The 27,284-nt window shown below is 33.4% G+C and overlaps 1 protein-coding gene and 10 non-coding genes across 12 annotated transcripts in view; all 11 read left to right on the top strand.

Moving 5' to 3' along the window:
• The window catches only part of LOC127640069 (uncharacterized), a 220,216-nt gene that overhangs the window by 143,604 nt on the left and 49,328 nt on the right, over positions 1-27,284 (top strand). The window lies entirely within an intron of this gene.
• Positions 496-577, top strand: trnas-gcu (transfer RNA serine (anticodon GCU)). Its single transcript has one exon. It is a non-coding gene; the product is annotated as a tRNA-Ser (tRNA).
• On the top strand, positions 2,265-2,346 carry trnas-gcu (transfer RNA serine (anticodon GCU)). Its single transcript has one exon. It is a non-coding gene; the product is annotated as a tRNA-Ser (tRNA).
• Positions 4,344-4,425, top strand: trnas-gcu (transfer RNA serine (anticodon GCU)). Its single transcript has one exon. It is a non-coding gene; the product is annotated as a tRNA-Ser (tRNA).
• On the top strand, positions 7,337-7,418 carry trnas-gcu (transfer RNA serine (anticodon GCU)). The gene has a single exon. It is a non-coding gene; the product is annotated as a tRNA-Ser (tRNA).
• Positions 8,479-8,560, top strand: trnas-gcu (transfer RNA serine (anticodon GCU)). The gene has a single exon. It is a non-coding gene; the product is annotated as a tRNA-Ser (tRNA).
• On the top strand, positions 10,245-10,326 carry trnas-gcu (transfer RNA serine (anticodon GCU)). The gene has a single exon. It is a non-coding gene; the product is annotated as a tRNA-Ser (tRNA).
• On the top strand, positions 13,517-13,598 carry trnas-gcu (transfer RNA serine (anticodon GCU)). The gene has a single exon. It is a non-coding gene; the product is annotated as a tRNA-Ser (tRNA).
• Positions 14,660-14,740, top strand: trnas-gcu (transfer RNA serine (anticodon GCU)). Its single transcript has one exon. It is a non-coding gene; the product is annotated as a tRNA-Ser (tRNA).
• On the top strand, positions 16,423-16,504 carry trnas-gcu (transfer RNA serine (anticodon GCU)). The gene has a single exon. It is a non-coding gene; the product is annotated as a tRNA-Ser (tRNA).
• Positions 26,669-26,750, top strand: trnas-gcu (transfer RNA serine (anticodon GCU)). Its single transcript has one exon. It is a non-coding gene; the product is annotated as a tRNA-Ser (tRNA).

Here is a 27,284-nt window from a genome sequence, read left to right as displayed (position 1 = left end):
AACCTTGTTGATGCACTACTTCAGTTTACTCCTTTAGTTTACTTGCTGTTTATCAACCACATGTTAAAACGTGAATGTCAATATTTAAATCAAAGCAAATTCCAACAGAGTTTATGCCTTAACTTCTGTCTATTAAGGAAAGTTATCTAACTACACTACAAAAGAGCAAGATAGCTTAAAATAGCTTTCTTAACACAACGTGGTGAAAAAAAGCTGTTTTTGCCACTTCTTAAAAACTAAGAAGTTTTAAACCCAAACTTTGCTAATCCGTTGGGTTATGCTTATATGGGTTCGAAACAAAACCTTGTTGATGCACTACTTCAGTTTACTCCTTTAGTTACTTGCTGTTTATCAACCACATGTTAAAAAGTGAATGTCAATATTTCAATCAAAGCAAATTCCAACAGAGTTTATGCCTTAACTTCTGTCTATTAAGGAAAGTCATCTAACTACACTACAAAAGCGCAAGATAGCTTAAAATAGCTTCCTTATTACGACGAGGTGGCCGAGTGGTTAAGGTGATGGACTGCTAATCCATTGTGCTCTGCACGCGTGGGTTTGAATCCCATCCTTGTCGAAATGTTTACTTGCTGTTTATCAACCACATGTTAAAAAGTGAATGTCAATATTTAAATCAAAGCAAATTCCAACAGAGTTTATGCCTTAACTTCTGTCTATTAAGGAAAGTTATCTAACTACACTACAAAAGCGCAAGATAGCTTAAAAAAGCTTTCTTAACACGACGTGGTGAAAAAAAGCTGTTTTTGCCACTTCTTAAAAACTAAGAAGTGGCAGAGTGTTTAAACCGAAACTTTGCTAATCCGTTGGGTTATGCTTATGTGGGTTTGAAACAAAACCTTGTTGATGCACTACTTCAGTTTACTCCTTTAGTTTACTTGCTGTTTATCAACCACATGTTAAAAAGTGAATGTCAATATTTAAATCAAAGCAAATTCCAACAGAGTTTATGCCTTAACTTCTGTCTATTAAGGAAAGTTATCTAACTACACTACAAAAGAGCAAGATAGCTTAAAATAGCTTTCTTAACACAACGTGGTGAAAAAAGCTGTTTTTGACACTTTTAAAAACTAAGAAGTTTTAAACCCAAACTTTGCTAATCCGTTGGGTTATGCTTATGTGGGTTTGAAACAAAACCTTGTTGATGCACTACTTCAGTTTACTCCTTTAGTTTACTTGCTGTTTATCAACCACATGTTAAAAAGTGAATGTCAATATTTAAATCAAAGCAAATTCCAACCGAGTTTATGCCTTAACTTCTGTCTATTAAGGAAAGTCATCTAACTACACTACAAAAGCGCAAGATAGCTTAAAAAAGCTTTCTTAACACGACGTGGTGAAAAAAAGCTGTTTTTGCCACTTCTTAAAAACTAAGAAGTGGCAGAGTGTTTAAACCGAAACTTTGTTAATCCGTTGGGTTATGCTTATGTGGGTTCGAAACAAAACCTTGTTGATGCACTACTTCAGTTTACTCCTTTAGTTTACTTGCTGTTTATCAACCACATGTTAAAAAGTGAATGTCAATATTTAAATCAAAGCAAATTCCAACAGAGTTTATGCCTTAACTTCTGTCTATTACGGAAAGTTATCTAACTACACTACAAAAGCGCAAGATAGCTTAAAAAAGATTTCTTAATACGACGTGGTGAAAAAAGCTGTTTTTGCCACTTCTAAAAAACAAAAAATTGGCAGAGTGTTTAAACCCAAACTTTGCTAATCCGTTGGATTATGCTTATGTGGGTTCGAAACAAAACCTTGTTGATGCACTACTTCAGTTTACTCCTTTAGTTTACTTGCTGTTTATCAACCACATGTTAAAACGTGAATGTCAATATTTAAATCAAAGCAAATTCCAACAGAGTTTATGCCTTAACTTCTGTCTATTAAGGAAAGTTATCTAACTACACTACAAAAGAGCAAGATAGCTTAAAATAGCTTTCTTAACACAACGTGGTGAAAAAAGCTGTTTTTGCCACTTCTTAAAAACTAAGAAGTTTTAAACCCAAACTTTGCTAATCCGTTGGGTTATGCTTATATGGGTTCGAAACAAAACCTTGTTGATGCACTACTTCAGTTTACTCCTTTAGTTTACTTGCTGTTTATCAACCACATGTTAAAAAGTGAATGTCAATATTTCAATCAAAGCAAATTCCAACAGAGTTTATGCCTTAACTTCTGTCTATTAAGGAAAGTCATCTAACTACACTACAAAAGCGCAAGATAGCTTAAAATAGCTTCCTTATTACGACGAGGTGGCCGAGTGGTTAAGGTGATGGACTGCTAATCCATTGTGCTCTGCACGCGTGGGTTTGAATCCCATCCTTGTCGGTATGTTTACTTGCTGTTTATCAACCACATGTTAAAAAGTGAATGTCAATATTTAAATCAAAGCAAATTCCAACAGAGTTTATGCCTTAACTTCTGTCTATTAAGGAAAGTTATCTAACTACACTACAAAAGCGCAAGATAGCTTAAAAAAGCTTTCTTAACACGACGTGGTGAAAAAAAGCTGTTTTTGCCACTTCTTAAAAACTAAGAAGTGGCAGAGTGTTTAAACCGAAACTTTGCTAATCCGTTGGGTTATGCTTATGTGGGTTTGAAACAAAACCTTGTTGATGCACTACTTCAGTTTACTCCTTTAGTTTACTTGCTGTTTATCAACCACATGTTAAAAAGTGAATGTCAATATTTAAATCAAAGCAAATTCCAACAGAGTTTATGCCTTAACTTCTGTCTATTAAGGAAAGTTATCTAACTACACTACAAAAGAGCAAGATAGCTTAAAATAGCTTTCTTAACACAACGTGGTGAAAAAAAGCTGTTTTTGACACTTTTTAAAAACTAAGAAGTTTTAAACCCAAACTTTGCTAATCCGTTGGGTTATGCTTATGTGGGTTTGAAACAAAACCTTGTTGATGCACTACTTCAGTTTACTCCTTTAGTTTACTTGCTGTTTATCAACCACATGTTAAAAAGTGAATGTCAATATTTAAATCAAAGCAAATTCCAACCGAGTTTATGCCTTAACTTCTGTCTATTAAGGAAAGTCATCTAACTACACTACAAAAGCGCAAGATAGCTTAAAAAAGCTTTCTTAACACGACGTGGTGAAAAAAGCTGTTTTTGCCACTTCTTAAAAACTAAGAAGTGGCAGAGTGTTTAAACCGAAACTTTGTTAATCCGTTGGGTTATGCTTATGTGGGTTCGAAACAAAACCTTGTTGATGCACTACTTCAGTTTACTCCTTTAGTTTACTTGCTGTTTATCAACCACATGTTAAAAAGTGAATGTCAATATTTAAATCAAAGCAAATTCCAACAGAGTTTATGCCTTAACTTCTGTCTATTACGGAAAGTTATCTAACTACACTACAAAAGCGCTAAGATAGCTTAAAAAGATTTCTTAATACGACGTGGTGAAAAAAGCTGTTTTTGCCAATTCTAAAAAACAAAAAATTGGCAGAGTGTTTAAACTCAAACTTTTCTAATCCGTTTTGTTATGCTTATGTGGGTTTGAAACAAAACCTTGTTGATGCACTACTTCAGTTTACTCCTTTAGTTTACTTGCTGTTTATCAACCACATGTTAAAAAGTGAATGTCAATATTTAAAACAAAGCAAATTCCAACAGAGTTTATGCCTTAACTTCTGTCAATTAAGGAAAGTTATCTAACTACACTACAAAAGAGCAAGATAGCTTAAAATAGCTTTCATAACACAACGTGGTGAAAAAAAAGCAGATTTTGCCACTTCTTAAAAACTAAGAAGTGGCAGAGTGTTTAAACCCAAACTTTGCTAATCCGTTGGGTTATGCTTATATGGGTTTGAAACAAAACCTTGTTGATGCACTACTTCAGTTTACTCCTTTAGTTTACTTGCTGTTTATCAACCACATGTTAAAAAGTGAATGTCAATATTTAAATCAAAGCAAATTCCAACAGAGTTTATGCCTTAACTTCTGTCTATTAAGGAAAGTTATCTAACTACACTACAAAAGAGCAAGATAGCTTAAAATAGCTTTCTTAACACAACGTGGTGAAAAAAGCTGTTTTTGCCACTTCTTAAAAACTAAGAAGTTTTAAACCCAAACTTTGCTAATCCGTTGGGTTATGCTTATATGGGTTCGAAACAAAACCTTGTTGATGCACTACTTCAGTTTACTCCTTTAGTTACTTGCTGTTTATCAACCACATGTTAAAAAGTGAATGTCAATATTTCAATCAAAGCAAATTCCAACAGAGTTTATGCCTTAACTTCTGTCTATTAAGGAAAGTCATCTAACTACACTACAAAAGCGCAAGATAGCTTAAAATAGCTTCCTTATTATGACGAGGTGGCCGAGTGGTTAAGGTGATGGACTGCTAATCCATTGTGCTCTGCACGCGTGGGTTTGAATCCCATACTCGTCGGTATTTTTACTTGCTGTTTATCAACCACATGTTAAAAAGTGAATGTCAATATTTCAATCAAAGCAAATTCCAACAGAGTTTATGCCTTAACATCTGTCTATTAAGGAAAGTCATCTAACTACACTACAAAAGCGCAAGATAGCTTAAAAAAGCTTTCTTAACACGACGTGGTGAAAAAAAGCTGTTTTTGCCACTTCTTAAAAACTAAGAAGTGGCAGAGTGTTTAAACCGAAACTTTGTTAATCCGTTGGGTTATGCTTATGTGGGTTCGAAACAAAACCTTGTTGATGCACTACTTCAGTTTACTCCTTTAGTTTACTTGCTGTTTATCAACCACATGTTAAAAAGTGAATGTCAATATTTAAATCAAAGCAAATTCCAACAGAGTTTATGCCTTAACTTCTGTCTATTACGGAAAGTTATCTAACTACACTACAAAAGCGCAAGATAGCTTAAAAAGATTTCTTAATACGACGTGGTGAAAAAAAGCTGTTTTTGCCACTTCTAAAAAACAAAAAATTGGCAGAGTGTTTAAACTCAAACTTTTCTAATCCGTTTTGTTATGCTTATGTGGGTTTGAAACAAAACCTTGTTGATGCACTACTTCAGTTTACTCCTTTAGTTTACTTGCTGTTTATCAACCACATGTTAAAAAGTGAATGTCAATATTTAAAACAAAGCAAATTCCAACAGAGTTTATGCCTTAACTTCTGTCAATTAAGGAAAGTTATCTAACTACACTACAAAAGAGCAAGATAGCTTAAAATAGCTTTCATAACACAACGTGGTGAAAAAAGCAGATTTTGCCACTTCTTAAAAACTAAGAAGTGGCAGAGTGTTTAAACCCAAACTTTGCTAATCCGTTGGGTTATGCTTATGTGGGTTCGAAACAAAACCTTGTTGATGCACTACTTCAGTTTACTCCTTTAGTTACTTGCTGTTTATCAACCACATGTTAAAAAGTGAATGTCAATATTTAAATCAAAGCAAATTCCAACAGAGTTTATGCCTTAACTTCTGTCTATTAAGGAAAGTTATCTAACTACACTACAAAAGAGCAAGATAGCTTAAAATAGCTTTCTTAACACAACGTGGTGAAAAAAAGCTGTTTTTGACACTTTTGAAAACTAAGAAGTTTTAAACCCAAACTTTGCTAATCCGTTGGGTTATGCTTATGTGGGTTTGAAACAAAACCTTGTTGATGCACTACTTCAGTTTACTCCTTTAGTTTACTTGCTGTTTATCAACCACATGTTAAAAAGTGAATGTCAATATTTAAATCAAAGCAAATTCCAACAGAGTTTATGCCTTAACTTCTGTCTATTAAGGAAAGTTATCTAACTACACTACAAAAGAGCAAGATAGCTTAAAATAGCTTTCTTAACACAACGTGGTGAAAAAAAGCTGTTTTTGCCACTTCTTAAAAACTAAGAAGTGGCAGAGTGTTTAAACCGAAACTTTGTTAATCCGTTGGGTTATGCTTATGTGGGTTCGAAACAAAACCTTGTTGATGCACTACTTCAGTTTACTCCTTTAGTTTACTTGCTGTTTATCAACCACATGTTAAAAAGTGAATGTCAATATTTAAATCAAAGCAAATTCCAACAGAGTTTATGCCTTAACTTCTGTCTATTACGGAAAGTTATCTAACTACACTACAAAAGCGCAAGATAGCTTAAAAAGATTTCTTAATACGACGTGGTGAAAAAAAGCTGTTTTTGCCACTTCTAAAAAACAAAAAATTGGCAGAGTGTTTAAACTCAAACTTTTCTAATCCGTTTTGTTATGCTTATGTGGGTTTGAAACAAAACCTTGTTGATGCACTACTTCAGTTTACTCCTTTAGTTTACTTGCTGTTTATCAACCACATGTTAAAAAGTGAATGTCAATATTTAAAACAAAGCAAATTCCAACAGAGTTTATGCCTTAACTTCTGTCAATTAAGGAAAGTTATCTAACTACACTACAAAAGAGCAAGATAGCTTAAAATAGCTTTCATAACACAACGTGGTGAAAAAAAGCAGATTTTGCCACTTCTTAAAAACTAAGAAGTGGCAGAGTGTTTAAACCCAAACTTTGCTAATCCGTTGGGTTATGCTTATGTGGGTTCGAAACAAAACCTTGTTGATGCACTACTTCAGTTTACTCCTTTAGTTACTTGCTGTTTATCAACCACATGTTAAAAAGTGAATGTCAATATTTAAATCAAAGCAAATTCCAACAGAGTTTATGCCTTAACTTCTGTCTATTAAGGAAAGTTATCTAACTACACTACAAAAGAGCAAGATAGCTTAAAATAGCTTTCTTAACACAACGTGGTGAAAAAAAGCTGTTTTTGACACTTTTTGAAAACTAAGAAGTTTTAAACCCAAACTTTGCTAATCCGTTGGGTTATGCTTATGTGGGTTTGAAACAAAACCTTGTTGATGCACTACTTCAGTTTACTCCTTTAGTTTACTTGCTGTTTATCAACCACATGTTAAAAAGTGAATGTCAATATTTAAATCAAAGCAAATTCCAACAGAGTTTATGCCTTAACTTCTGTCTATTAAGGAAAGTTATCTAACTACACTACAAAAGAGCAAGATAGCTTAAAATAGCTTTCTTAACACAACGTGGTGAAAAAAAGCTGTTTTTGCCACTTCTTAAAAACTAAGAAGTTTTAAACCCAAACTTTGCTAATCCGTTGGGTTATGCTTATATGGGTTCGAAACAAAACCTTGTTGATGCACTACTTCAGTTTACTCCTTTAGTTACTTGCTGTTTATCAACCACATGTTAAAAAGTGAATGTCAATATTTAAATCAAAGCAAATTCCAACAGAGTTTATGCCTTAACTTCTGTCTATTAAGGAAAGTTATCTAACTACACTACAAAAGCGCAAGATAGCTTAAAATAGCTTCCTCATTACGACGAGGTGGCCGAGTGGTTAAGGCGATGGACTGCTAATCCATTGTGCTCTGCACGTGTGGGTTCGAATCCCATCCTCGTCGGTATGTTTACTTGCTGTTTATCAACCACATGTTAAAAAGTGAATGTCAATATTTAAAACAAAGCAAATTCCAACAGAGTTTATGCCTTAACTTCTGTCTATTAAGGAAAGTTATCTAACTACACTACAAAAGAGCAAGATAGCTTTCTTAACACAACATGGTGAAAAAAAGCTGTTTTTGACACTTCTTAAAAACTAAGAAGTTTTAAACCCAAACTTTGCTAATCCGTTGGGTTATGCTTATGTGGGTTCGAAACAAAACCTTGTTGATGCACTACTTCAGTTTACTCCTTTAGTTTACTTGCTGTTTATCAACCACATGTTAAAAAGTGAATGTCAATATTTAAATCAAAGCAAATTCCAACAGAGTTTATGACATAACTTCTGTCTATTAAGGAAAGTTATCTAACTACACTACAAAAGCGCAAGATAGCTTAAAATAGCTTTGTTAACACAACGTGGTGAAAAAAGCTGTTTTTGACACTTCTTAAAAACTAAGAAGTGGCAGAGAGTTTAAACCGAAACTTTGCTAATCCGTTGGGTTATGCTTATGTGGGTTCGAAACAAAACCTTGTTGATGCACTACTTCAGTTTACTCCTTTAGTTTACTTGCTGTTTATCAACCACATTTTAAAAAGTGAATGTCAATATTTAAATCAAAGCAAATTCCAACAGAGTTTATGCCTTAACTTCTGTCAATTAAGGAAAGTTATCTAACTACACTACAAAAGAGCAAGATAGCTTAAAATAGCTTTCTTAACACAACGTGGTGAAAAAAGCTGTTTTTGCCACTTCTTAAAAACTAAGAAGTTTTAAACCCAAACTTTGCTAATCCGTTGGGTTATGCTTATATGGGTTCGAAACAAAACCTTGTTGATGCACTACTTCAGTTTACTCCTTTAGTTACTTGCTGTTTATCAACCACATGTTAAAAAGTGAATGTCAATATTTCAATCAAAGCAAATTCCAACAGAGTTTATGCCTTAACTTCTGTCTATTAAGGAAAGTCATCTAACTACACTACAAAAGCGCAAGATAGCTTAAAATAGCTTCCTTATTATGACGAGGTGGCCGAGTGGTTAAGGCGATGGACTGCTAATCCATTGTGCTCTGCACGCGTGGGTTTGAATCCCATACTCGTCGGTATTTTTACTTGCTGTTTATCAACCACATGTTAAAAAGTGAATGTCAATATTTCAATCAAAGCAAATTCCAACAGAGTTTATGCCTTAACTTCTGTCTATTAAGGAAAGTCATCTAACTACACTACAAAAGCGCAAGATAGCTTAAAAAAGCTTTCTTAACACGACGTGGTGAAAAAAAGCTGTTTTTGCCACTTCTTAAAAACTAAGAAGTGGCAGAGTGTTTAAACCGAAACTTTGTTAATCCGTTGGGTTATGCTTATGTGGGTTCGAAACAAAACCTTGTTGATGCACTACTTCAGTTTACTCCTTTAGTTTACTTGCTGTTTATCAACCACATGTTAAAAAGTGAATGTCAATATTTAAATCAAAGCAAATTCCAACAGAGTTTATGCCTTAACTTCTGTCTATTACGGAAAGTTATCTAACTACACTACAAAAGCGCAAGATAGCTTAAAAAGATTTCTTAATACGACGTGGTGAAAAAAGCTGTTTTTGCCACTTCTAAAAAACAAAAAATTGGCAGTGTTTAAACTCAAACTTTTCTAATCCGTTTTGTTATGCTTATGTGGGTTTGAAACAAAACCTTGTTGATGCACTACTTCAGTTTACTCCTTTAGTTTACTTGCTGTTTATCAACCACATGTTAAAAAGTGAATGTCAATATTTAAATCAAAGCAAATTCCAACAGAGTTTATGCCTTAACTTCTGTCTATTAAGGAAAGTTATCTAACTACACTACAAAAGAGCAAGATAGCTTAAAATAGCTTTCTTAACACAACGTGGTGAAAAAAAGCTGTTTTTGCCACTTCTAAAAAACAAAAAATTGGCAGAGTGTTTAAACTCAAACTTTTCTAATCCGTTTTGTTATGCTTATGTGGGTTTGAAACAAAACCTTGTTGATGCACTACTTCAGTTTACTCCTTTAGTTACTTGCTGTTTATCAACCACATGTTAAAAAGTGAATGTCAATATTTAAATCAAAGCAAATTCCAACAGAGTTTATGACTTAACTTCTGTCTATTAAGGAAAGTTATCTAACTACACTACAAAAGAGCAAGATAGCTTAAAATAGCTTTCTTAACACAACGTGGTGAAAAAAAGCTGTTTTTGACACTTTTGAAAACTAAGAAGTTTTAAACCCAAACTTTGCTAATCCGTTGGGTTATGCTTATGTGGGTTTGAAACAAAACCTTGTTGATGCACTACTTCAGTTTACTCCTTTAGTTTACTTGCTGTTTATCAACCACATGTTAAAAAGTGAATGTCAATATTTAAATCAAAGCAAATTCCAACAGAGTTTATGCCTTAACTTCTGTCTATTAAGGAAAGTTATCTAACTACACTACAAAAGAGCAAGATAGCTTAAAATAGCTTTCTTAACACAACGTGGTGAAAAAAGCTGTTTTTGCCACTTCTTAAAAACTAAGAAGTTTTAAACCCAAACTTTGCTAATCCGTTGGGTTATGCTTATATGGGTTCGAAACAAAACCTTGTTGATGCACTACTTCAGTTTACTCCTTTAGTTACTTGCTGTTTATCAACCACATGTTAAAAAGTGAATGTCAATATTTAAATCAAAGCAAATTCCAACAGAGTTTATGCCTTAACTTCTGTCTATTAAGGAAAGTTATCTAACTACACTACAAAAGCGCCAAGATAGCTTAAAATAGCTTCCTCATTACGACGAGGTGGCCGAGTGGTTAAGGCGATGGACTGCTAATCCATTGTGCTCTGCACGTGTGGGTTCGAATCCCATCCTCGTCGGTATGTTTACTTGCTGTTTATCAACCACATGTTAAAAAGTGAATGTCAATATTTAAAACAAAGCAAATTCCAACAGAGTTTATGCCTTAACTTCTGTCTATTAAGGAAAGTTATCTAACTACACTACAAAAGAGCAAGATAGCTTTCTTAACACAACATGGTGAAAAAAGCTGTTTTTGACACTTCTTAAAAACTAAGAAGTTTTAAACCCAAACTTTGCTAATCCGTTGGGTTATGCTTATGTGGGTTCGAAACAAAACCTTGTTGATGCACTACTTCAGTTTACTCCTTTAGTTTACTTGCTGTTTATCAACCACATGTTAAAAAGTGAATGTCAATATTTAAATCAAAGCAAATTCCAACAGAGTTTATGACATAACTTCTGTCTATTAAGGAAAGTTATCTAACTACACTACAAAAGCGCAAGATAGCTTAAAATAGCTTTGTTAACACAACGTGGTGAAAAAAGCTGTTTTTGACACTTCTTAAAAACTAAGAAGTGGCAGAGAGTTTAAACCGAAACTTTGCTAATCCGTTGGGTTATGCTTATGTGGGTTCGAAACAAAACCTTGTTGATGCACTACTTCAGTTTACTCCTTTAGTTTACTTGCTGTTTATCAACCACATTTTAAAAAGTGAATGTCAATATTTAAATCAAAGCAAATTCCAACAGAGTTTATGCCTTAACTTCTGTCAATTAAGGAAAGTTATCTAACTACACTACAAAAGAGCAAGATAGCTTAAAATAGCTTTCTTAACACAACGTGGTGAAAAAAGCTGTTTTTGCCACTTCTTAAAAACTAAGAAGTTTTAAACCCAAACTTTGCTAATCCGTTGGGTTATGCTTATGTGGGTTCGAAACAAAACCTTGTTGATGCACTACTTCAGTTTACTCCTTTAGTTTACTTGCTGTTTATCAACCACATGTTAAAAAGTGAATGTCAATATTTAAAACAAAGCAAATTCCAACAGAGTTTATGCCTTAACTTCTGTCAATTAAGGAAAGTTATCTAACTACACTACAAAAGAGCAAGATAGCTTAAAATAGCTTTCATAACACAACGTGGTGAAAAAAAAGCAGATTTTGCCACTTCTTAAAAACTAAGAAGTGGCAGAGTGTTTAAACCCAAACTTTGCTAATCCGTTGGGTTATGCTTATGTGGGTTCGAAACAAAACCTTGTTGATGCACTACTTCAGTTTACTCCTTTAGTTACTTGCTGTTTATCAACCACATGTTAAAAAGTGAATGTCAATATTTAAATCAAAGCAAATTCCAACAGAGTTTATGCCTTAAATTCTGTCTATTAAGGAAAGTTATCTAACTACACTACAAAAGAGCAAGATAGCTTAAAATAGCTTTCTTAACACAACGTGGTGAAAAAAAGCTGTTTTTGACACTTCTTAAAAACTAAGAAGTTTTAAACCCAAACTTTGCTAATCCGTTGGGTTATGCTTATGTGGGTTTGAAACAAAACCTTGTTGATGCACTACTTCAGTTTACTCCTTTAGTTTACTTGCTGTTTATCAACCACATGTTAAAAAGTGAATGTCAATATTTAAATCAAAGCAAATTCCAACAGAGTTTATGCCTTAACTTCTGTCTATTAAGGAAAGTTATCTAACTACACTACAAAAGAGCAAGATAGCTTAAAATAGCTTTCTTAACACAACGTGGTGAAAAAAAGCTGTTTTTGCCACTTCTTAAAAACTAAGAAGTGGCAGAGTGTTTAAACCGAAACTTTGTTAATCCGTTGGGTTATGCTTATGTGGGTTCGAAACAAAACCTTGTTGATGCACTACTTCAGTTTACTCCTTTAGTTTACTTGCTGTTTATCAACCACATGTTAAAAAGTGAATGTCAATATTTAAATCAAAGCAAATTCCAACAGAGTTTATGCCTTAACTTCTGTCTATTACGGAAAGTTATCTAACTACACTACAAAAGCGCAAGATAGCTTAAAAAGATTTCTTAATACGACGTGGTGAAAAAAGCTGTTTTTGCCACTTCTAAAAAACAAAAAATTGGCAGAGTGTTTAAACTCAAACTTTTCTAATCCGTTTTGTTATGCTTATGTGGGTTTGAAACAAAACCTTGTTGATGCACTACTTCAGTTTACTCCTTTAGTTTACTTGCTGTTTATCAACCACATGTTAAAAAGTGAATGTCAATATTTAAAACAAAGCAAATTCCAACAGAGTTTATGCCTTAACTTCTGTCAATTAAGGAAAGTTATCTAACTACACTACAAAAGAGCAAGATAGCTTAAAATAGCTTTCATAACACAACGTGGTGAAAAAAAGCAGATTTTGCCACTTCTTAAAAACTAAGAAGTGGCAGAGTGTTTAAACCCAAACTTTGCTAATCCGTTGGGTTATGCTTATGTGGGTTCGAAACAAAACCTTGTTGATGCACTACTTCAGTTTACTCCTTTAGTTACTTGCTGTTTATCAACCACATGTTAAAAAGTGAATGTCAATATTTAAATCAAAGCAAATTCCAACAGAGTTTATGCCTTAACTTCTGTCTATTAAGGAAAGTTATCTAACTACACTACAAAAGAGCAAGATAGCTTAAAATAGCTTTCTTAACACAACGTGGTGAAAAAAGCTGTTTTTGACACTTCTTGAAAACTAAGAAGTTTTAAACCCAAACTTTGCTAATCCGTTGGGTTATGCTTATGTGGGTTTGAAACAAAACCTTGTTGATGCACTACTTCAGTTTACTCCTTTAGTTTACTTGCTGTTTATCAACCACATGTTAAAAAGTGAATGTCAATATTTAAATCAAAGCAAATTCCAACAGAGTTTATGCCTTAACTTCTGTCTATTAAGGAAAGTTATCTAACTACACTACAAAAGAGCAAGATAGCTTAAAATAGCTTTCTTAACACAACGTGGTGAAAAAAGCTGTTTTTGCCACTTCTTAAAAACTAAGAAGTTTTAAACCCAAACTTTGCTAATCCGTTGGGTTATGCTTATATGGGTTCGAAACAAAACCTTGTTGATGCACTACTTCAGTTTACTCCTTTAGTTACTTGCTGTTTATCAACCACATGTTAAAAAGTGAATGTCAATATTTAAATCAAAGCAAATTCCAACAGAGTTTATGCCTTAACTTCTGTCTATTAAGGAAAGTTATCTAACTACACTACAAAAGCGCAAGATAGCTTAAAATAGCTTCCTCATTACGACGAGGTGGCCGAGTGGTTAAGGCGATGGACTGCTAATCCATTGTGCTCTGCACGTGTGGGTTCGAATCCCATCCTCGTCGGTATGTTTACTTGCTGTTTATCAACCACATGTTAAAAAGTGAATGTCAATATTTAAAACAAAGCAAATTCCAACAGAGTTTATGCCTTAACTTCTGTCTATTAAGGAAAGTTATCTAACTACACTACAAAAGAGCAAGATAGCTTTCTTAACACAACATGGTGAAAAAAGCTGTTTTTGACACTTCTTAAAAACTAAGAAGTTTTAAACCCAAACTTTGCTAATCCGTTGGGTTATGCTTATGTGGGTTCGAAACAAAACCTTGTTGATGCACTACTTCAGTTTACTCCTTTAGTTTACTTGCTGTTTATCAACCACATGTTAAAAAGTGAATGTCAATATTTAAATCAAAGCAAATTCCAACAGAGTTTATGACATAACTTCTGTCTATTAAGGAAAGTTATCTAACTACACTACAAAAGCGCAAGATAGCTTAAAATAGCTTTGTTAACACAACGTGGTGAAAAAAAGCTGTTTTTGACACTTCTTAAAAACTAAGAAGTGGCAGAGAGTTTAAACCGAAACTTTGCTAATCCGTTGGGTTATGCTTATGTGGGTTCGAAACAAAACCTTGTTGATGCACTACTTCAGTTTACTCCTTTAGTTTACTTGCTGTTTATCAACCACATGTTAAAAAGTGAATGTCAATATTTAAATCAAAGCAAATTCCAACAGAGTTTATGCCTTAACTTCTGTCAATTAAGGAAAGTTATCTAACTACACTACAAAAGAGCAAGATAGCTTAAAATAGCTTTCTTAACACAACGTGGTGAAAAAAAGCTGTTTTTGCCACTTCTTAAAAACTAAGAAGTTTTAAACCCAAACTTTGCTAATCCGTTGGGTTATGCTTATATGGGTTCGAAACAAAACCTTGTTGATGCACTACTTCAGTTTACTCCTTTAGTTACTTGCTGTTTATCAACCACATGTTAAAAAGTGAATGTCAATATTTCAATCAAAGCAAATTCCAACAGAGTTTATGCCTTAACTTCTGTCTATTAAGGAAAGTCATCTAACTACACTACAAAAGCGCAAGATAGCTTAAAATAGCTTCCTTATTATGACGAGGTGGCCGAGTGGTTAAGGCGATGGACTGCTAATCCATTGTGCTCTGCAGCGTGGGTTTGAATCCCATACTCGTCGGTATTTTTACTTGCTGTTTATCAACCACATGTTAAAAAGTGAATGTCAATATTTCAATCAAAGCAAATTCCAACAGAGTTTATGCCTTAACTTCTGTCTATTAAGGAAAGTCATCTAACTACACTACAAAAGCGCAAGATAGCTTAAAAAGCTTTCTTAACACGACGTGGTGAAAAAAGCTGTTTTGCCACTTCTTAAAAACTAAGAAGTGGCAGAGTGTTTAAACCGAAACTTTGTTAATCCGTTGGGTTATGCTTATGTGGGTTCGAAACAAAACCTTGTTGATGCACTACTTCAGTTTACTCCTTTAGTTTACTTGCTGTTTATCAACCACATGTTAAAAAGTGAATGTCAATATTTAAATCAAAGCAAATTCCAACAGAGTTTATGCCTTAACTTCTGTCTATTACGGAAAGTTATCTAACTACACTACAAAAGCGCAAGATAGCTTAAAATAGATTTCTTAATACGACGTGGTGAAAAAAGCTGTTTTTGCCACTTCTAAAAACAAAAAATTGGCAGAGTGTTTAAACTCAAACTTTTCTAATCCGTTTTGTTATGCTTATGTGGGTTTGAAACAAAACCTTGTTGATGCACTACTTCAGTTTACTCCTTTAGTTTACTTGCTGTTTATCAACCACATGTTAAAAAGTGAATGTCAATATTTAAAACAAAGCAAATTCCAACAGAGTTTATGCCTTAACTTCTGTCAATTAAGGAAAGTTATCTAACTACACTACAAAAGAGCAAGATAGCTTAAAATAGCTTTCATAACACAACGTGGTGAAAAAAAGCTGTTTTTGCCACTTCTAAAAAACTAAAAATTGGCAGAGTGTTTAAACTCAAACTTTGCTAATCCGTTGGGTTATGCTTATGTGGGTTCGAAACAAAACCTTGTTGATGCACTACTTCAGTTTACTCCTTTAGTTACTTGCTGTTTATCAACCACATGTTAAAAAGTGAATGTCAATATTTAAATCAAAGCAAATTCCAACAGAGTTTATGCCTTAACTTCTGTCTATTAAGGAAAGTTATCTAACTACACTACAAAAGAGCAAGATAGCTTAAAATAGCTTTCTTAACACAACGTGGTGAAAAAAAGCTGTTTTTGACACTTTTGAAAACTAAGAAGTTTTAAACCCAAACTTTGCTAATCCGTTGGGTTATGCTTATGTGGGTTTGAAACAAAACCTTGTTGATGCACTACTTCAGTTTACTCCTTTAGTTTACTTGCTGTTTATCAACCACATGTTAAAAAGTGAATGTCAATATTTAAATCAAAGCAAATTCCAACAGAGTTTATGCCTTAACTTCTGTCTATTAAGGAAAGTTATCTAACTACACTACAAAAGAGCAAGATAGCTTAAAATAGCTTTCTTAACACAACGTGGTGAAAAAAGCTGTTTTTGCCACTTCTTAAAAACTAAGAAGTTTTAAACCCAAACTTTGCTAATCCGTTGGGTTATGCTTATATGGGTTCGAAACAAAACCTTGTTGATGCACTACTTCAGTTTACTCCTTTAGTTACTTGCTGTTTATCAACCACATGTTAAAAAGTGAATGTCAATATTTAAATCAAAGCAAATTCCAACAGAGTTTATGCCTTAACTTCTGTCTATTAAGGAAAGTTATCTAACTACACTACAAAAGCGCAAGATAGCTTAAAATAGCTTCCTCATTACGACGAGGTGGCCGAGTGGTTAAGGCGATGGACTGCTAATCCATTGTGCTCTGCACGCGTGGGTTCGAATCCCATCCTCGTCGGTATGTTTACTTGCTGTTTATCAACCACATGTTAAAAAGTGAATGTCAATATTTAAAACAAAGCAAATTCCAACAGAGTTTATGCCTTAACTTCTGTCTATTAAGGAAAGTTATCTAACTACACTACAAAAGAGCAAGATAGCTTTCTTAACACAACATGGTGAAAAAAGCTGTTTTTGACACTTCTTAAAAACTAAGAAGTTTTAAACCCAAACTTTGCTAATCCGTTGGGTTATGCTTATGTGGGTTCGAAACAAAACCTTGTTGATGCACTACTTCAGTTTACTCCTTTAGTTTACTTGCTGTTTATCAACCACATGTTAAAAAGTGAATGTCAATATTTAAATCAAAGCAAATTCCAACAGAGTTTATGACATAACTTCTGTCTATTAAGGAAAGTTATCTAACTACACTACAAAAGCGCAAGATAGCTTAAAATAGCTTTGTTAACACAACGTGGTGAAAAAAGCTGTTTTTGACACTTCTTAAAAACTAAGAAGTGGCAGAGAGTTTAAACCGAAACTTTGCTAATCCGTTGGGTTATGCTTATGTGGGTTCGAAACAAAACCTTGTTGATGCACTACTTCAGTTTACTCCTTTAGTTTACTTGCTGTTTATCAACCACATTTTAAAAAGTGAATGTCAATATTTAAATCAAAGCAAATTCCAACAGAGTTTATGCCTTAACTTCTGTCAATTAAGGAAAGTTATCTAACTACACTACAAAAGAGCAAGATAGCTTAAAATAGCTTTCTTAACACAACGTGGTGAAAAAAGCTGTTTTTGCCACTTCTTAAAAACTAAGAAGTTTTAAACCCAAACTTTGCTAATCCGTTGGGTTATGCTTATGTGGGTTCGAAACAAAACCTTGTTGATGCACTACTTCAGTTTACTCCTTTAGTTTACTTGCTGTTTATCAACCACATGTTAAAAAGTGAATGTCAATATTTAAAACAAAGCAAATTCCAACAGAGTTTATGCCTTAACTTCTGTCAATTAAGGAAAGTTATCTAACTACACTACAAAAGAGCAAGATAGCTTAAAATAGCTTTCTTAACACAACGTGGTGAAAAAAAGCTGTTTTTGCCACTTCTTAAAAACTAAGAAGTTTTAAACCCAAACTTTGCTAATCCGTTGGGTTATGCTTATATGGGTTCGAAACAAAACCTTGTTGATGCACTACTTCAGTTTACTCCTTTAGTTACTTGCTGTTTATCAACCACATGTTAAAAAGTGAATGTCAATATTTCAATCAAAGCAAATTCCAACAGAGTTTATGCCTTAACTTCTGTCTATTAAGGAAAGTTATCTAACTACACTACAAAAGAGCAAGATAGCTTAAAATAGCTTTCTTAACACAACGTGGTGAAAAAAAGCTGTTTTTGACACTTCTTAAAAACTAAGAAGTTTTAAACCCAAACTTTGCTAATCCGTTGGGTTATGCTTATGTGGGTTCGAAACAAAACCTTGTTGATGCACTACTTCAGTTTACTCCTTTAGTTTACTTGCTGTTTATCAACCACATGTTAAAAAGTGAATGTCAATATTTAAATCAAAGCAAATTCCAACAGAGTTTATGACTTAACTTCTGTCTATTAAGGAAAGTTATCTAACTACACTACAAAAGCGCAAGATAGCTTAAAATAGCTTTCTTAACACAACGTGGTGAAAAAAGCTGTTTTTGACACTTCTTAAAAACTAAGAAGTGGCAGAGGTTTAAACCGAAACTTTGCTAATCCGTTGGGTTATGCTTATGTGGGTTCGAAACAAAACCTTGTTGATGCACTACTTCAGTTTACTCCTTTAGTTTACTTGCTGTTTATCAACCACATGTTAAAAAGTGAATGTCAATATTTAAATCAAAGCAAATTCCAACAGAGTTTATGCCTTAACTTCTGTCAATTAAGGAAAGTTATCTAACTACACTACAAAAGAGCAAGATAGCTTAAAATAGCTTTCTTAACACAACGTGGTGAAAAAAGCTGTTTTTGCCACTTCTTAAAAACTAAGAAGTTTTAAACCCAAACTTTGCTAATCCGTTGGGTTATGCTTATATGGGTTCGAAACAAAACCTTGTTGATGCACTACTTCAGTTTACTCCTTTAGTTACTTGCTGTTTATCAACCACATGTTAAAAAGTGAATGTCAATATTTCAATCAAAGCAAATTCCAACAGAGTTTATGCCTTAACTTCTGTCTATTAAGGAAAGTCATCTAACTACACTACAAAAGCGCAAGATAGCTTAAAAAAGATTTCTTAACACGACGTGGTGAAAAAAAGCTGTTTTTGCCACTTCTAAAAAACTAAGAAGTGGCAGAGTGTTTAAACTCAAACTTTTCTAATCCGTTTTGTTATGCTTATGTGGGTTTGAAACAAAACCTTGTTGATGCACTACTTCAGTTTACTCCTTTAGTTTACTTGCTGTTTATCAACCACATGTTAAAAAGTGAATGTCAATATTTAAAACAAAGCAAATTCCAACAGAGTTTATGCCTTAAATTCTGTCTATTAAGGAAAGTTATCTAACTACACTACAAAAGAGCAAGATAGCTTAAAATAGCTTTCATAACACAACATGGTGAAAAAAAAGCAGATTTTGCCACTTCTTAAAAACTAAGAAGTGGCAGAGTGTTTAAACCCAAACTTTGCTAATCCGTTGGGTTATGCTTATGTGGGTTCGAAACAAAACCTTGTTGATGCACTACTTCAGTTTACTCCTTTAGTTACTTGCTGTTTATCAACCACATGTTAAAAAGTGAATGTCAATATTTAAATCAAAGCAAATTCCAACAGAGTTTATGCCTTAACTTCTGTCTATTAAGGAAAGTTATCTAACTACACTACAAAAGAGCAATGATAGCTTAAAATAGCTTTCTTAACACAACGTTTTGAAAAAAAGCTGTTTTTGCCACTTCTTAAAAACTAAGAAGTGGCAGAGTGTTTAAACCCAAACTTTGCTAATCCGTTGGGTTATGCTTATGTGGGTTCGAAACAAAACCTTGTTGATGCACTACTTCAGTTTACTCCTTTAGTTACTTGCTGTTTATCAACCACATGTTAAAAAGTGAATGTCAATATTTAAAACAAAGCAAATTCCAACAGAGTTTATGCCTTAACTTCTGTCTATTAAGGAAAGTTATCTAACTACACTACAAAAGAGCAAGATAGCTTTCATAACACAACGTGGTGAAAAAAGCTGTTTTTGCCACTTCTTAAAAACTAAGAAGTTTTAAACCCAAACTTTGCTAATCTGTTGGGTTATGCTTATGTGGGTTCGAAACAAAACCTTGTTGATGCACTACTTCAGTTTACTCCTTTAGTTACTTGCTGTTTATCAACCACATGTTAAAAAGTGAATGTCAATATTTAAATCAAAGCAAATTCCAACAGAGTTTATGCCTTAACTTCTGTCTATTAAGGAAAGTTATCTAACTACACTACAAAAGAGCAATGATAGCTTAAAATAGCTTTCTTAACACAACGTTTTGAAAAAAAGCTGTTTTTGCCACTTCTTAAAAACTAAGAAGTTTTAAACCCAAACTTTGCTAATCCGTTGGGTTATGCTTATATGGGTTCGAAACAAAACCTTGTTGATGCACTACTTCAGTTTACTCCTTTAGTTACTTGCTGTTTATCAACCACATGTTAAAAAGTGAATGTCAATATTTAAAACAAAGCAAATTCCAACAGAGTTTATGCCTTAACTTCTGTCTATTAAGGAAAGTTATCTAACTACACTACAAAAGAGCAAGATAGCTTAAAATAGCTTTCTTAACACAACGTGGTGAAAAAAAGCTGTTTTTGCCACTTCTTAAAAACTAAGAAGTTTTAAACCCAAACTTTGCTAATCCGTTGGGTTATGCTTATGTGGGTTCGAAACAAAACCTTGTTGATGCACTACTTCAGTTTACTCCTTTAGTTTACTTGCTGTTTATCAACCACATGTTAAAAAGTGAATGTCAATATTTAAATCAAAGCAAATTCCAACAGAGTTTATGCCTTAACTTCTGTCTATTAAGGAAAGTTATCTAACTACACTACAAAAGAGCAAGATAGCTTAAAATAGCTTTCTTAACACAACGTTTTGAAAAAAAGCTGTTTTTGCCACTTCTTAAAAACTAAGAAGTTTTAAACCCAAACTTTGCTAATCCGTTGGGTTATGCTTATATGGGTTCGAAACAAAACCTTGTTGATGCACTACTTCAGTTTACTCCTTTAGTTACTTGCTGTTTATCAACCACATGTTAAAAAGTGAATGTCAATATTTCAATCAAAGCAAATTCCAACAGAGTTTATGCCTTAACTTCTGTCTATTAAGGAAAGTCATCTAACTACACTACAAAAGCGCAAGATAGCTTAAAATAGCTTTCTTAACACGACGTGGTGAAAAAAGCTGTTTTGCCACTTCTTAAAAACTAAGAAGTGGCAGAGTGTTTAAACCGAAACTTTGTTAATCCGTTGGGTTATGCTTATGTGGGTTCGAAACAAAACCTTGTTGATGCACTACTTCAGTTTACTCCTTTAGTTTACTTGCTGTTTATCAACCACATGTTAAAAAGTGAATGTCAATATTTAAATCAAAGCAAATTCCAACAGAGTTTATGCCTTAACTTCTGTCTATTACGGAAAGTTATCTAACTACACTACAAAAGCGCAAGATAGCTTAAAAAGATTTCTTAACACGACGTGGTGAAAAAAGCTGTTTTTGCCACTTCTAAAAAACAAAAAATTGGCAGAGTGTTTAAACTCAAACTTTTCTAATCCGTTTTGTTATGCTTATGTGGGTTTGAAACAAAACCTTGTTGATGCACTACTTCAGTTTACTCCTTTAGTTTACTTGCTGTTTATCAACCACATGTTAAAAAGTGAATGTCAATATTTAAAACAAAGCAAATTCCAACAGAGTTTATGCCTTAACTTCTGTCAATTAAGGAAAGTTATCTAACTACACTACAAAAGAGCAAGATAGCTTAAAATAGCTTTCATAACACAACGTGGTGAAAAAAAGCTGATTTTGCCACTTCTTAAAAACTAAGAAGTGGCAGAGTGTTTAAACCCAAACTTTGCTAATCCGTTGGGTTATGCTTATGTGGGTTCGAAACAAAACCTTGTTGATGCACTACTTCAGTTTACTCCTTTAGTTACTTGCTGTTTATCAACCACATGTTAAAAAGTGAATGTCAATATTTAAATCAAAGCAAATTCCAACAGAGTTTATGCCTTAACTTCTGTCTATTAAGGAAAGTTATCTAACTACACTACAAAAGAGCAATGATAGCTTAAAATAGCTTTCTTAACACAACGTGGTGAAAAAAAGCTGTTTTTGCCACTTCTTAAAAACTAAGAAGTGGCAGAGTGTTTAAACCCAAACTTTGCTAATCCGTTGGGTTATGCTTATATGGGTTCGAAACAAAACCTTGTTGATGCACTACTTCAGTTTACTCCTTTAGTTTACTTGCTGTTTATCAACCACATGTTAAAAAGTGAATGTCAATATTTAAATCAAAGCAAATTCCAACAGAGTTTATGCCTTAACTTCTGTCTATTAAGGAAAGTTATCTAACTACACTACAAAAGAGCAAGATAGCTTAAAATAGCTTTCTTAACACAACGTGGTGAAAAAAGCTGTTTTTGCCACTTCTTAAAAACTAAGAAGTTTTAAACCCAAACTTTGCTAATCCGTTGGGTTATGCTTATGTGGGTTCGAAACAAAACCTTGTTGATGCACTACTTCAGTTTACTCCTTTAGTTTACTTGCTGTTTATCAACCACATGTTAAAAAGTGAATGTCAATATTTAAATCAAAGCAAATTCCAACAGAGTTTATGCCTTAACTTCTGTCTATTAAGGAAAGTTATCTAACTACACTACAAAAGCGCAAGATAGCTTAAAAAAGCTTTCTTAATACGACGTGGTGAAAAAAGCTGTTTTTGCCACTTCTAAAAACAAAAATTGGCAGAGTGTTTAAACTCAAACTTTTCTAATCCGTTGTGTTATGCTTATGTGGGTTCGAAACAAAACCTTGTTGATGCACTACTTCAGTTTACTCCTTTAGTTTACTTGCTGTTTATCAACCACATGTTAAAAAGTGAATGTCAATATTTAAATCAAAGCAAATTCCAACAGAGTTTATGCCTTAACTTCTGTCTATTAAGGAAAGTTATCTAACTACACTACAAAAGAGCAAGATAGCTTTCTTAACACAACGTGGTGAAAAAAGCTGTTTTTGCCACTTCTTAAAAACTAAGCAGTTTTAAACCCAAACTTTGCTAATCCGTTGGGTTATGCTTATATGGGTTCGAAACAAAACCTTGTTGATGCACTACTTCAGTTTACTCCTTTAGTTTACTTGCTGTTTATCAACCACATGTTAAAAAGTGAATGTCAATATTTCAATCAAAGCAAATTCCAACAGAGTTTATGCCTTAACTTCTGTCTATTAAGGAAAGTCATCTAACTACACTACAAAAGCGCAAGATAGCTTAAAATAGCTTTCTTAACACGACGTGGTGAAAAAAGCTGTTTTGCCACTTCTAAAAAACTAAGAAGTGGCAGAGTGTTTAAACTCAAACTTTTCTAATCCGTTTTGTTATGCTTATGTGGGTTTGAAACAAAACCTTGTTGATGCACTACTTCAGTTTACTCCTTTAGTTTACTTGCTGTTTATCAACCACATGTTAAAAAGTGAATGTCAATATTTAAAACAAAGCAAATTCCAACAGAGTTTATGCCTTAAATTCTGTCTATTAAGGAAAGTTATCTAACTACACTACAAAAGAGCAAGATAGCTTAAAATAGCTTTCATAACACAACATGGTGAAAAAAAAGCAGATTTTGCCACTTCTTAAAAACTAAGAAGTGGCAGAGTGTTTAAACCCAAACTTTGCTAATCCGTTGGGTTATGCTTATGTGGGTTCGAAACAAAACCTTGTTGATGCACTACTTCAGTTTACTCCTTTAGTTTACTTGCTGTTTATCAACCACATGTTAAAAAGTGAATGTCAATATTTAAATCAAAGCAAATTCCAACAGAGTTTATGCCTTAACTTCTGTCTATTAAGGAAAGTTATCTAACTACACTACAAAAGAGCAATGATAGCTTAAAATAGCTTTCTTAACACAACGTTTTGAAAAAAGCTGTTTTTGCCACTTCTTAAAAACTAAGAAGTGGCAGAGTGTTTAAACCCAAACTTTGCTAATCCGTTGGGTTATGCTTATATGGGTTCGAAACAAAACCTTGTTGATGCACTACTTCAGTTTACTCCTTTAGTTACTTGCTGTTTATCAACCACATGTTAAAAAGTGAATGTCAATATTTAAATCAAAGCAAATTCCAACAGAGTTTATGCCTTAACTTCTGTCTATTAAGGAAAGTTATCTAACTACACTACAAAAGAGCAAGATAGCTTTCATAACACAACGTGGTGAAAAAAGCTGTTTTTGCCACTTCTTAAAAACTAAGAGTTTTAAACCCAAACTTTGCTAATCCGTTGGGTTATGCTTATGTGGGTTCGAAACAAAACCTTGTTGATGCACTACTTCAGTTTACTCCTTTAGTTACTTGCTGTTTATCAACCACATGTTAAAAAGTGAATGTCAATATTTAAATCAAAGCAAATTCCAACAGAGTTTATGCCTTAACTTCTGTCTATTAAGGAAAGTTATCTAACTACACTACAAAAGAGCAATGATAGCTTAAAATAGCTTTCTTAACACAACGTTTTGAAAAAAAGCTGTTTTTGCCACTTCTTAAAAACTAAGAAGTGGCAGAGTGTTTAAACCCAAACTTTGCTAATCCGTTGGGTTATGCTTATATGGGTTCGAAACAAAACCTTGTTGATGCACTACTTCAGTTTACTCCTTTAGTTACTTGCTGTTTATCAACCACATGTTAAAAAGTGAATGTCAATATTTAAATCAAAGCAAATTCCAACAGAGTTTATGCCTTAACTTCTGTCAATTAAGGAAAGTTATCTAACTACACTACAAAAGAGCAAGATAGCTTAAAATAGCTTTCTTAACACAACGTGGTGAAAAAAAGCTGTTTTTGACACTTCTTAAAAACTAAGAAGTTTTAAACCCAAACTTTGCTAATCCGTTGGGTTATGCTTATGTGGGTTCGAAACAAAACCTTGTTGATGCACTACTTCAGTTTACTCCTTTAGTTTACTTGCTGTTTATCAACCACATGTTAAAAAGTGAATGTCAATATTTAAATCAAAGCAAATTCCAACAGAGTTTATGCCTTAACTTCTGTCAATTAAGGAAAGTTATCTAACTACACTACAAAAGAGCAAGATTGCTTAAAATAGCTTTCTTAACACAACGTTTTGAAAAAAAGCTGTTTTTGCCACTTCTTAAAAACTAAGAAGTTTTAAACCCAAACTTTGCTAATCCGTTGGGTTATGCTTATATGGGTTCGAAACAAAACCTTGTTGATGCACTACTTCAGTTTACTCCTTTAGTTACTTGCTGTTTATCAACCACATGTTAAAAAGTGAATGTCAATATTTCAATCAAAGCAAATTCCAACAGAGTTTATGCCTTAACTTCTGTCTATTAAGGAAAGTCATCTAACTACACTACAAAAGCGCAAGATAGCTTAAAAAAGCTTTCTTAACACGACGTGGTGAAAAAAAGCTGTTTTTGCCACTTCTTAAAAACTAAGAAGTGGCAGAGTGTTTAAACCGAAACTTTGTTAATCCGTTGGGTTATGCTTATGTGGGTTCGAAACAAAACCTTGTTGATGCACTACTTCAGTTTACTCCTTTAGTTTACTTGCTGTTTATCAACCACATGTTAAAAAGTGAATGTCAATATTTAAATCAAAGCAAATTCCAACAGAGTTTATGCCTTAACTTCTGTCTATTACGGAAAGTTATCTAACTACACTACAAAAGCGCAAGATAGCTTAAAAAGATTTCTTAATACGACGTGGTGAAAAAAAGCTGTTTTGCCACTTCTAAAAACAAAAAATTGGCAGAGTGTTTAAACTCAAACTTTTCTAATCCGTTTTGTTATGCTTATGTGGGTTTGAAACAAAACCTTGTTGATGCACTACTTCAGTTTACTCCTTTAGTTTACTTGCTGTTTATCAACCACATGTTAAAAAGTGAATGTCAATATTTAAATCAAAGCAAATTCCAACAGAGTTTATGCCTTAACTTCTGTCTATTACGGAAAGTTATCTAACTACACTACAAAAGCGCAAGATAGCTTAAAAAAGATTTCTTAATACGACGTGGTGAAAAAAAGCTGTTTTTGCCACTTCTAAAAAACAAAAATTGGCAGAGTGTTTAAACTCAAACTTTTCTAATCCGTTTGGTTATGCTTATGTGGGTTTGAAACAAAACCTTGTTGATGCACTACTTCAGTTTACTCCTTTAGTTTACTTGCTGTTTATCAACCACATGTTAAAAAGTGAATGTCAATATTTAAAACAAAGCAAATTCCAACAGAGTTTATGACTTAACTTCTGTCAATTAAGGAAAGTTATCTAACTACACTACAAAAGAGCAAGATAGCTTAAAATAGCTTTCATAACACAACGTGGTGAAAAAAAAGCAGATTTTGCCACTTCTTAAAAACTAAGAAGTGGCAGAGTCTTTAAACCCAAACTTTGCTAATCCGTTGGGTTATGCTTATGTGGGTTCGAAACAAAACCTTGTTGATGCACTACTTCAGTTTACTCCTTTAGTTACTTGCTGTTTATCAACCACATGTTAAAAAGTGAATGTCAATATTTAAATCAAAGCAAATTCCAACAGAGTTTATGCCTTAACTTCTGTCTATTAAGGAAAGTTATCTAACTACACTACAAAAGAGCAATGATAGCTTAAAATAGCTTTCTTAACACAACGTTTTGAAAAAAGCTGTTTTTGCCACTTCTTAAAAACTAAGAAGTGGCAGAGTGTTTAAACCCAAACTTTGCTAATCCGTTGGGTTATGCTTATATGGGTTCGAAACAAAACCTTGTTGATGCACTACTTCAGTTTACTCCTTTAGTTACTTGCTGTTTATCAACCACATGTTAAAAAGTGAATGTCAATATTTAAAACAAAGCAAATTCCAACAGAGTTTATGCCTTAACTTCTGTCTATTAAGGAAAGTTATCTAACTACACTACAAAAGCGCAAGATAGCTTAAAATAGCTTCCTTATTACGACGAGGTGGCCGAGTGGTTAAGGCGATGGACTGCTAATCCATTGTGCTCTGCACGCGTGGGTTCGAATCCCATCCTCGTCGGTATGTTTACTTGCTGTTTATCAACCACATGTTAAAAAGTGAATGTCAATATTTAAATCAAAGCAAATTCCAACAGAGTTTATGCCTTAACTTCTGTCAATTAAGGAAAGTTATCTAACTACACTACAAAAGAGCAAGATAGCTTAAAATAGCTTTCTTAACACAACGTGGTGAAAAAAAGCTGTTTTTGACACTTCTTAAAAACTAAGAAGTTTTAAACCCAAACTTTGCTAATCCGTTGGGTTATGCTTATGTGGGTTCGAAACAAAACCTTGTTGATGCACTACTTCAGTTTACTCCTTTAGTTTACTTGCTGTTTATCAACCACATGTTAAAAAGTGAATGTCAATATTTAAATCAAAGCAAATTCCAACAGAGTTTATGCCTTAACTTCTGTCTATTACGGAAAGTTATCTAACTACACTACAAAAGCGCAAGATAGCTTAAAAAAGATTTCTTAATACGACGTGGTGAAAAAAAGCTGTTTTTGCCACTTCTAAAAAACAAAAAATTGGCAGAGTGTTTAAACTCAAA

This window comes from Xyrauchen texanus, chromosome 49 (assembly GCF_025860055.1).
Source record: "Xyrauchen texanus isolate HMW12.3.18 chromosome 49, RBS_HiC_50CHRs, whole genome shotgun sequence".
Taxonomy (NCBI): Eukaryota; Metazoa; Chordata; class Actinopteri; order Cypriniformes; family Catostomidae; genus Xyrauchen; species Xyrauchen texanus.
Note: the sequence above shows the minus strand (reverse complement) of the source record. Positions and strands in the feature narration are given on the sequence as shown.